This window comes from Crinia signifera, chromosome 9 (genome assembly GCF_055691185.1).
Source record: "Crinia signifera chromosome 9, ASM5569118v1, whole genome shotgun sequence".
NCBI lineage: Eukaryota > Metazoa > Chordata > Amphibia > Anura > Myobatrachidae > Crinia > Crinia signifera.
This window is the reverse complement of record NC_139225.1, coordinates 72,935,549-72,947,551: the sequence shown is the minus strand read 5'-3', so window position 1 is coordinate 72,947,551 and position 12,003 is coordinate 72,935,549.

The window sequence follows — 12,003 nt, the reverse complement described above, 5'->3', positions numbered from 1 at the left end:
GTCCTTATACACTTCCAAGGATTTCAGCATAGAGTGCCGCTTTTCTCCAAATATAGCCGATCCCACGGCATGCAAAGAATAGGAAATAGCTCACAATGAGCAATATAAGTAAAATTCCTTTATGTAATAAGAATAGCTCACGTACAAGTCAAGTTAAAAAAAAAACAGCTTGCCAGCGATATCAGGGGGAACATGGGACGGTATCCTCCAATCCTGCACCAGAGCTGCACAGCTCCAGTTTCACTGCTGATCGGACCTCCTGGCTCCACACAGTACGTCACTAGAACACACCAACGCGTTTCGTCACTCAATTGGACTTCATCAGGGGTGTGGCTATCCTGGACGAGCTCATGTCTTAAATACCCGATCGTCATTAGCAGCAATAGTTCACAGCTTTATGCATTCGATTATAAGTACCTCTATTTGTAAAGCTGCATTTTCATCTATCTACCATGTGAACATTAAAAATGACCAAAAATACATATAATACACAACAAGTACATATACATCAATTTCATACATATATATATATATATATATATATATATATATATATATATATACCACACACTTAATACAAAAAAGAATATACAATTCATATATAAATAATTCACAGTTCACAATTACATTTCATTGATATGAACATATTAAAAAATAATTTAAAAAAAGACATACAAGATAAATAAGAAAGAGGAAGGGCCAGATGTATCAAGCTTCAAAAAGTGAAAAAGTGGAGAGTGATAAACAGCCAGCCAATCAGCTCCTACCTGACATTTTTCAAACCCAGTCGTCCTGATGGCGGCACTCAGAGGAAAAAACAACACGAGAAACAGTTGTATGAGCCAATGTTTCAAGGCCGTCCGGCCTTTTTATCAAGGTGCAAATACTGTATATATATATACAGTAGTATATATATATATATATATATATATATATTATACATAACATTTTAATAAATATCTAAAATTTTTCAGGCTTGGCCCATCCTTACGGATCATCTTAAACTGTGCAAGTGGTACAAGAATATACTCAGTGGAGACCCCGCCCCCGAACATGTAATTAATTAACAAAAGGTGCCGCACACCTGGGGCGTTCATGGCTCACCACTTTGTGGAAAAGAAGCACAATTTAACCAGTATTAGATCAAAAATAATGGCCATGTGCCTAAACCTGTCAGAGGGGGCAATAGGGGAAAAAAGTTGCTACAGGCAGAATCTAGATGGATTCACATGTTGGATACACTGTCTCTCTGTATATATATTATATATAGTTTCTTATATAGAGCTAGTGACCAGCAAGCACCAGTAATAGCATAGCAGTCCCACCAAGTTACAAGTCCAGAAGGGAAGCTAAATAATACATAAGTGCCTCAGAGGGTTATGCGTGTAGAACTTAAATATGATAGGCTTGCCTGAAGAGGTGAGTTTTCAGGGAACGCTTGAAAGTTTGGAGGCTAGTGGAGAGTCTTATTGTGCATGGAAGGGCATTCCATAGGGTGGGAGCAGCCCGATGAAAGTCCTGTAATAGTGAATGGGAGCTAGTGACCAGCAAGCACCAGTAATAGCATAGCAGTCCCACCAAGTTACAAGTCCAGAAGAAAAGCTATATACAGTAGGGGCCCATTTAAGAAGGATTGCATTTACAATGTGATCTGGGCAAAATATTACCGCCCAGGATCGCATACCGCCCAGGATCGCATTGGGACCGGCCAGGCGCAGGCGCAAAAAGAGCCCATCCCTGCGAAGTCCAGAGCCGGAAGCCGGGGTGTCTGCCCCATCCATGCGAAGTCCAGAGCCGGAAGCCGGTTAGCGCGGTTAGTGCTGACCCCTGCCGACCAGCTGACCGCACTGCCACCGAGGCAGTGCGATCCCATAGCCATAGGCTATAATGAACTATCGCCATGTCAGAATGGCGATAGCCATGGGGTGCGAAGCTGGGCTGCCCGATGTTTATACATTGGAGAGCTTCGCATCCCCCATAGAAACCTAGGGGGATGTGGCCGGCAGCAGTGAAGGGTGGATACGGTTAAATGCAGGCAACCAATAGAGGGACTGTCAGAGTGGATCAGCAGACACAGAGCATCTTGATAGGAAGATCAGCCTAGCACCCAGAGGCGTAACTAGAGGCTTGTGGGCCCCATAGCAAAATCTTGAAAGGGCCCCCCACCCATTGTGACAGAGAGAGATATGTAGAACGGGTTTGGGGAGAAAGTGTCAGAGGGAGAGAGAGACAGTGACAGATAGAGATTGTGTTATTGGAGGAGAGAGACAGTGTCAGTGAGAGAGAATAATGCAAGAGAGAGAAACAAAGAGAGGAGGGGGCAGAGGGAGCACTACCTGGCTAAAGCACCTACACAGATCTCTGATGTGGCGGACACTTCATTTGGCCCCGTCCCCTAAAACAGGTAAATAGTGTCACCTCTGGGAGCTGGCCAGGCTGGGGCAAACTTTGACACAGTGTGAAGGGTCCGCTACATCCTCCCACACTTAGGGGTATTCAATGCTGTGGGCGAGTGGTGACAGTGAGCAGAGCTTCCTGCTCGCTGTCACCACTCACCCTGACAGTATTCAACGCAGCCCCCTCATACGCCAATTCCCCCTCGCTCCATTTTTTGAGCGAGGGGGAATTGGCGTATTCGGCTCCTGAACCAGCGAAACTCGCGGCTAAATATAGTGCATTTTCTGCATTCGCCGCGGGTCTCGCTGTTTTGGGGAATTCTCGACGTCCTGTGACGGCAAGAATTTCCCCAGAACATTGAATAGAGCGAGCGGCCGGCGCGGGGGTTAAACAGCGAGGATCGCTGGTTTTCTGCAATCCTCGCTGTTTAACCCCCTCGCTGGCCGCTCGCCGAGCCATTGAATACACCACACTGCGTCACACACAAATGTTGTAGAGTGACCAGGGGCACACACACATACATGTTAAACATGAACCAGGGGTACACGGGCAAACACACACACATTACACATGGACCAGGGGGAACACTTAAACACACACACACGTTGTACAGGCAGTCACACTGATATACACAAACACATACATACATACATACATACATACATACATACATACATACATACATAGTACAGGGACCAGGGCAGGGCATGCTGACACACTTGTTGTACATGGATCTGGTACATATAGGGTACATGTACCAGGGGCGCACACATAAACAAAAGATCCCCCCCTCATACCTGCAGGTGTTCCTAGATGAGTCAGTGGGACCGGGACTCAGTGCTGCATGAGATGTGGCAGGACACGGTACATTGCGGGCCTCTCCCCCTGATCTCCCTCCACCAGCTCCAGCCATCAACATTGGGTCCGCTAATCCTCCTCCACAGAGCGGCTATGGGCAGCAGTGGGTCCTATCCTCCCTCCTGCCACAGATCGGATCCTCGCTCCCTCCCTCCCTGCGGCCGCCAGCACGGCGCAGCTCCATACAGCAGCAGCATACCCCCCGGAACGACTTCTGGCAGCAGCAGCGGAACCTCTTCGCCGCTGCTCCTGAGGTCTCCTCTTTCCCCCTAACGCCACCAGTGTCTTCCGGGCAGCGCTACGCCCGCGGCCTCCCTCACTTCCTCCCACGCTCACCTGAACCCGCGGCTGCATAGCGCATGCTATTTTTAAATAGCACAGTCTTGAAGGGTGCAGGGGATAGCATGCTGAAACTTGGGGCCCCCCAAGCTGCCGGGCCCCATAGCAACTGCATCCCCTGCACCCACTGTAGTTACGCCACTGCTAGCACCAGCATTTAGAATGGATTGTAGTGGTGAGAGTCTGTTCTTGGGAAGACCAGTAAGGAGGTTATTGCAATAATCAATGTGTTATATACTGAGTGCATGGGGGGGATTTAGTAGTGTCTTGTGTGAGATTGGGTCGTATGTTGGATATATTTTTTAGATGCATGTAACATGATTTAGAGACAGATTGAATGTGGGGAACAAAGGACAGTTCAGAGTTGAGGATGACCCCTAGGCAGCGAGCTTGTGGGGTAGGGTATATTGTCGAGACAAATGGAAGACACCAGAATTGTCATTAAACAAGCTGACAAAGGGGGGGGGGGGGTGGTGGTAGCTATTATGGATAAGGTACATTATGTCACAGAAATAAACAGATTATTGGGACTCAATGAAGTCTCCTATCAAAAACTTTCAAAAGACCCGACAGATGTGTTTTTGATAGAATTGAGAAACTTATTAGAAAAAGGTAGACAAGCGAAACTTTTGTCAAAAGATGAATTCGATTATATTTGGAATGAGCAGCCGAGGGTGGCTATAATCTATCATCTACCTAAAATCCATAAAGGACCAACTCCCCCCCCAGGTCGCCCGATTGTATCAGGAATAGATTTATTGACATCACGTTTGTCAGAAAATTTGTGGATTGTAATTGAAAGAAATATGTTCCCCTCTTGAAGTCATATATAAAAGACTCAACAGCTGTTCCAATTATACGGCATTTTCACCAGGACGTCCTGATAAAAATGCCATATAATTAAAACTTTGATAAACTACCGAGGAGAGATCAAGTCTTAAAAAGCAGGTGTTCCAGCTAAATAGTAGACATACTGTATATGCGACACTGGTCTGGATAGGTTACTCACAAGCCCCAGCCTTGATGGGATAGCTGGGACTCCGGCTTTTTTAATACTTGGTAAGAAGTGTATCTCAATTGGATACAGTCATTTGGTTGACCCCTGTTAGATCGACATGCATTGGATCCACCACTGAAGGTCGGAATGAGTTTTTCACATGTTTTTTGAGCCGACATGTGCCGACAAGCAATATATCATGCTTTAACATCCACTAGGGAATGGCGGGAGAATAGAATAGATCCCGAAGCAGGGGACGTGGCACACTTTGACAGTGTCTATGTCGACTATGTCAACATCCGGGTAAAATTTATTGAAAACCTCATGTTGACCTTTTGACTATACACCTTCCCATTGTCAACCTAATTCTTGTGTCAACCCGAGGTATGCTGACCTAATATGGGTCAACCCAATGACCCACACCAATCTCAATTTTAGTAACTACAGCGCTGTGAGTTTCTCTTCCTCTTTCCACCCTGATGATCTGCGCCCAGCCAGCTCTTACTCACATGCAGCGTAATACTCATACAACTACTGTATGGGAAGGTTAGCACCGGGATCCTGAGTGGAGTGACAATTACTTTGTACACACCCACTCGTTTTTTTGTTACAGGTAATTGTGACAAACTGACAATCATGTGTGTGAGTACATGAAGTATCCGACATCTGAATTTTCCACATTGTGAAACCTCTGTCCCAATCATTATTATAATTAGTGTGTAAAAGTAGAGGAAGACGTCTCTAGTGCTAGGAAGTAACAGAGAAACATAGGGGCAGATGTAATAAGCCTACATAAAGCAGTGCTAAAGTGTAAGGTGATGACTTAAGGCACATAAACAGGTGCCCAGTGTGTATGGTCCCGCGGTGAGCGCTGATGCGTGCTCCCGCACCATCGCTGGTCGCATCTGCTGGGCAGGGCGAAAATTGTTCTGTGTGCAAAAGAAAATGCCAGACCCTGCAGTGCATTTACTGTACATGTTCTGGTGCCTCTTCTTTATGCAGTGGGGCCCGGGGGCCTGTATGAGGAATTACCTGGGAGGGGAATAGGAATTACCTGGGAGGGTATCATTGTGGAGGGGAACAGGAATTACCTGGGAGGGGAACATTGTGGAGGGGAACAGGAATTACCTGGTAGGTGAACACACACATTGTGTTGAATTACTGTGGGGGCAGTGTGTGGAATTACTGTGGGGCAGGGCTGCCAACAGAATTTGTGGGGCCCAGGACTGCTAAAATAGGTAGTCCCCCCCCCCCCCCCTATTGTCACCAAAAAATATTTTAGTCAAGCAGCAAGGGTGTAAAGGTGCCCATACACGTTACAATTATTGTATACAATATTGTATACAATATCGCATCTCATCCGATTTCGGTTTTGCGATGACATCAGATGAGATGAGATCTAGTACAAAAAGTATGTGCAGCACATACTTTTTGTACTAGATCTCATCTCATCTGATGTCATCGCAAAACCGAGATCGGATGAGATGCGATATTGTATACAATATTGTATACAATAATTGTAACGTGTATGGGCACCTTTACAAATATTAAGTGACTACCTGAAAAATAAAATGTTTGAAATACTGTAAATAATATATATAGTTTATTTTTAGTTTTAAGGGCTCACCTAATATTTATAACAGTCTTGCTGCTTGAGCCTGCAGACTGCACACGCATACATACATACATACATACATACATACATACATACAGACAGCAGCAGAGAGCTCTCCCCCCTCCCAGTCCCCGGTGTGTATATTTAGTTACCGTACCTTTAGCACAGGGGAGCGGCGACACGCTGTCCACACACTGTTTCCTGCTGCACCACATATGGCAATGCCGGCTCCTCACAGGAATCACTGCATGGTGTGACGGTTAGGGGTCTGTGATGGTGCAGCGGGCCGTGGATAGCGGGTTGCGGCTAGTGGGCGATGTCAGATCGGCTGGGCCCGGGACAGCTGTCCCCATAACTCACCCAAATCTAATTCTCTCTGCACAAGTTACATCTGCCCCCCTGCAGTGCACATGGTTTTTTCCATTTGAGAAGGAATTGCCTTTGCGAGTGAAGCAATATAAGGGCCTAAGTGTGGATATATATTTACCACTGTTGCTTGTAATAAATGTGGTAACACAAATTCAGAGTTTCCTGTAGTATTATAAAGTGTATCGGCTGAACACACAGGTGAAAATTTACTAAGATGGGAGATCTATTTCACATGGGTCCTATAGATTGTAAGATTGCAGCAGGGCCCTCTTACCTCCATGTCTGTCTGTTGTTACCCAGTTTGTTTTATCACTGTCTACAATTGTAAAGCGCAACGGAATCTGCTGCGCTATATAAGAAACTGTAAATAAATAATAAATAAATGGGATATTGCTATGGCCAACCAATCAGAATCTACTCTTATGTGAAATAGAACACACGCCTTAGTAAGTTCCCACTACAGAGTATGAACATACACAGAGTTCTATTATTGAAAAGATAGAATGTGTGTGTTAATTATTTTAGATACATAAGTTCCAATACCAAATATATAGATCATACTGCATCTCTTATATATAAACATAAGCACTGTGGATATTCACATACCTCCTTATAATGTCTAGAGCAAAGTACATTATATTGAAATATAATGCACAGTTATTACAATTCTCAACCCAATGGTATCATAATCTATACAGTTGTGCTCATAACTTGACATACCCTAGCAGAATTTGTGATTTTCTGGCCATTTGTCAGAGAATAGGAAACTTTTCTTTCACTCATGGTTAGTGGCGGGGTAAAGCCATATATTGTCAAAGAACTGTGTTTGCTCTTTTTAAAATCATAATGACAGAAACTACCCAAATGACCCTGATCAAAAGTTTACATACCCCAGTTCTTAATACCGTGTAATGCCCCCTTTAACATCAATGACAGCTTGAAGGCTATTGTGGTAGTTGTGGATGAGGCTCTTTATTTTCTCAGATGGTAAAGCTGCCCATTCTTCTTGGCAGCAAGCCTCCAGTTCCTGTAAATTCTTGGGCTGTCTTGCATGAACTGCAAGTTTGAGATTTCCCCGAAGTGGCTCAATGATACTGAGGTCAGGAGACTGAGATGGCCATTCCAAAACCTTCACTTTATTTTGCTGTAACCAATGACAGGTTGACTTGGCCTTGTGTTTTGGATCATTGTCATGTTGGAAAGTCCAAGTACGTCCCATGTGCAGCTTCCGGGCTGATGATTGCAAATTTTCCTCCAGTATTTTCTGATAACATGCTGCATTCATCTTGCCATCAATTTTGACCAAGTTTTCCGAGCCTTTGTAGCTCACACATCCCTAAAACATCAGCAATCCACCTCCATGTTTCACAGTAGAAATGGTGTACTTTTCATTATAGGCCTTCCTGACTCCTCTCCAAATGTAACGCTTATGGTTGTGACCAAAATGTAAAATTTTGGTCTCATCACTCCAAATGACTTTGACAGGGTCGAAACTAGGGTTTCCGGCACCCAGGGGAATGGCAGTCATTTGGTCGCGGGAAGTGCTGCTGATTTTGAAAAGAATTGCCGGATGCTAATTGGCTGAGAGAATTCAGCCAATCAGCGTCCGGCAAGTCTTTTCAAAATCTGCTCCCCTTTCAGCTGCCGCTATGCCCGTCGCCAGACCCCCGCTGCCTGTCCCCAACAGCGCCCCCCCATGCAGTGCCCGGTGCGCGTGATCCCCCAGCACCCCCCTAGTTATGGCCCTGACTTTGTTCCAGAAGTTTTGAGGCTTATCAAGGTGCTGTTTGGAGTATTGTAAGCGGGATGCTTTGTGGCATTTGCATAGTAATTGCTTTCTTCTTGTGACTCGACCATGCAGACCATTTTTCTTCAAATGCTTCCTTATTGTGCATCCTGAAACAACCACACCACTTTTTTTAGAGAGTCCTGTATTTCAGCTGAAGTTATTTGTGGAGTTTTCTTTGCATCCTGAACAATTTTCCTGGCAGTTGTGGCTGAAATTTTTGCTGGTCTACCTGACAGTGATTTGGTTTCCACAGAATTCCTCATTTACCACTTCTTCTTCTTACCATTGGAGTTTGAACACTGCTGATTGGCATTCTCAATTGCTTGAATATCTTTTTATTTACCCTTTCCTGTTTTATACAGTTCAATTGTCTTTTCCCACAAATCCTTTGACAATTCTTTTGCTTTCCCCATGACTCAGAATCCAGACACATCAGTGCAGCCCTGGATGTAAGATGCAGGGGTCTTTCAGGAGACCAAAAACTCACTGACCTTTTAGACACACACACACTGATTACAAGCAAACAGATCACAGGTGAGGATGGTTACCTTTAGTAGCCATTCAAACCCATTTGTGTCAACTTGTGTGCATTTTATGAGGCCAAAATCTCCAGGGTATGTAAACTTATGATCATGGTTATTTGGGTAGTTTCTGTTGTCATTATGATTTAAAAAGCGTAAACACAGTTGTTTGACAATAAATAGCTTCACCCAACCACTGACCATGAGTGAATGGCAAGAAAATCACAAATTCTGCTAGGGTATGTAAACTTAAGAGCACAACTGTATATATGTCTAGTGTCTGTGTGTCACCAAAACAATGCTATTTGTTGGCTGCAATGGAAACTACGGGTGAAGTTTTTTAAAGTGGCAATCATTTACACTACAAAACCAGTATCAGTTCTAAGCACGCAGCATGTCTAGTATCAGTTCTAAGCATGCAGCATGTCTAGTAGCAAGTTCTGTGTGTCACCCAATGCACATTTGACTCATAGCTTTATCAATGTACAGTAGGAACACCATATCTGGATTCAGACAAACTATGTCAACACATATAACCAGTCAGTGATCCAGAGATGCTGGCTGGCCCTGGATATTGAAAACAAATGTCCCTATGAGGCCACACCCCCTTCAAAGTAGGCCACCCCCCTTCCAGACAGCCATGTCTCCAGTGGCAGGGATCTTGGGAGTTAATGTAAAGTGTGCATTGGTTGTCACCACACCCAGTGATGCCTCTGGTAGTATATATGTCTTCCAGACTTCAGCCTCTACATGGGCTGCTGAGCGGCAGCCCATAAAAACCATCTTCCGCACATCCGCAGTACGAGGACGATACTGCACATGCATTGGACCCAGGACCCTGAATTTGCCTCTATGGGCTGCTGCAAAAGCAGCCCATAGAGTCTGGGGGGCCAGCGCATGTGCAGTATCAAAGAAGCTACTGCACCTGCGCTGGCCCCATGAAGGTAAGAGTCGCCACTGGTTGCAATGCAACTTTTTGTTATTGAGCGTTTGTTGGAGGTAACTCGTGAGCAGTGAGTCACAGTGGTGAGTTTGTTGGCGGTAACTGGTGAGCCACAATGTTGAGTTGGAGTGGTGTTTGTTGGAGTGGTGTCACAGTGGTGAGTTGGAGTGGTGAGTGGTGAGTCACACCTTCTGTACCATGTCAGCATCTCCTCATTAGTTCTTTTTGCACACTGTCCATTCTATGTACAGTCTGTAGCAGTGTGATGTTTATATTCTCTGTATGAAGTGCACGTGTTCTGTTTTGTATTCAGGGGCATTTTAAGAGAGGAGGAGATCCATGTGCAGCCTCCTTTGTTTGGGCTTGTCTCTCTCAGCCACAGCGCCCCGCCACGCAGCACAATAGAGTCTGAGCACTAGAGGGCGACTCCGCCCCCCCCTTCCCCACACAACCGAATCTCCTTGGTATCATGTGTGGGGATGTGTACGAGATCACATGGCCTCGCATCCCTCCACTAGCAGGAGACATCATTCAAAACTGACTTTTACTTGCATGCCCCTGGATGAAGTAGGTTTGGGCGGCTGATGTCTTGTGACAGACATCAGCCCACCTGCGTACCCATGGGAATGCCCAGTGTTTTCATGAGGACGCCAATAAAACATTGGGCAGGCCCCCAGCCCTCCCTCCCCGGGCCCGTACGCCCCAGCCCTCCCTCCCCACAGCAAATGGCCCGGTCCGTGTGTAACTCGCCTAAGCCACCCCCAGCAGACAGTACAGGCCTAATAGGGACAGGAGGGTAGAGCAAAGGACAGAAGAAGAGACAGAGAAGGCCCAATAGGAGTCACCAGAGATGAACATGGCCACCATGTGTCAAGGTATATAAATGTAGCATCCTCTTTGCCAGCCATATTTGTGTATGAGCAGAACACTGAAGGACTTAAGCTGAGTACACATATATACAAGTGTCGGGCTGTTCTTTCGTTCTGGGTCAATTGTATATGTGTGTACGCTGTCCCGTACGAGCGATAAACGGAAAAAACCTGTCTTGACCGTCCATACTCGGTCAGTCGACGGTTCTTTGCTGTTTAATTTTCATCCGACAGGACGGCCTCATATCGGTACAAAAGTGCAGTGTGTTCGACTGATATGCTGCGGTTCGACCGATATGCTGCGACTATACTGCCAAAGCTGGAAAGCTTTGGCAGTATAGAGATTCGGTTGTGTGGGGAAGGGGGGGGGGGGGGGGGGCGGAGTCGCCCTCTAGTGCTCAGACTCTATTGTGCTGCGTGGCGGGGCGCTGTGGCTGAGAGAGACATGCCCAAACAGAGGAGGCTGCACATGGACTTTCTAGGCTCCTGATTGGCCAGAAATCATTTTGAGCAGAGACGCCGAGGAAGAAGGATCTCTGCATCTCTAGTATACAGAGGAGCAGAGCGGGTACCAGCAGCCGGGAGCAGCGCGTCTTGAAGTGAAGATGCCGGGGTGGACGCCAGAGGACAGGTGAGTAGGTTTTCCTTCCCCAGGTACCCCTTTGGATTACTACGGATCCAGGACCCTGGACTCTTCAGCCCTGGAGCCCCGAACCCGGACCAGCCCCGGAACCAAGCCACCGAACCCTGGGACCTACCTACGGGATCAAGATAGGTAAGTATCAGTGTGTTTGTGTAATGTATGTATTAAACTTTTATTTTTCTAAAGTGTCAGTGTGTATTTATTTAACTATTTTTTTTACTGTGGAACTACAAGACCCAGCGGGCCCTTTAATGCCCCACAGGCTGGGACTTGTGGTTCTCCAAGTCCTAGCTTGCAGGGAAGGCTTGCTGGGACTCATAGTGCCACAGGAAAAAACAATAGTTTTTTTCATCTATTTTTTTACACAAAGATCAGCTCGATGCCTACCGCCCAGGGGCATCGAGGACAGCACCAGGCTTAAGCCTTGTCAGGTAAGTCCTGGAGGGGGGACCCCTTAATTGGGGGGGTCCCCACTCCCCCAGGACCCCTGGCCAGGCTGACCGGTCAGAGGGCTGAAAGCTTTGGCCGGGGCGACTTGTATAAAAAGTCTCCCCCCGGCTGTGTCATTACCCTGCTGGCTGGTTTGGCCTGGGGCTGGTTCTTAAAATACGGGGGAGCCCTGGTCATTTTGTCCCCCATATTTTGGGAACCAGCCCCAGACCT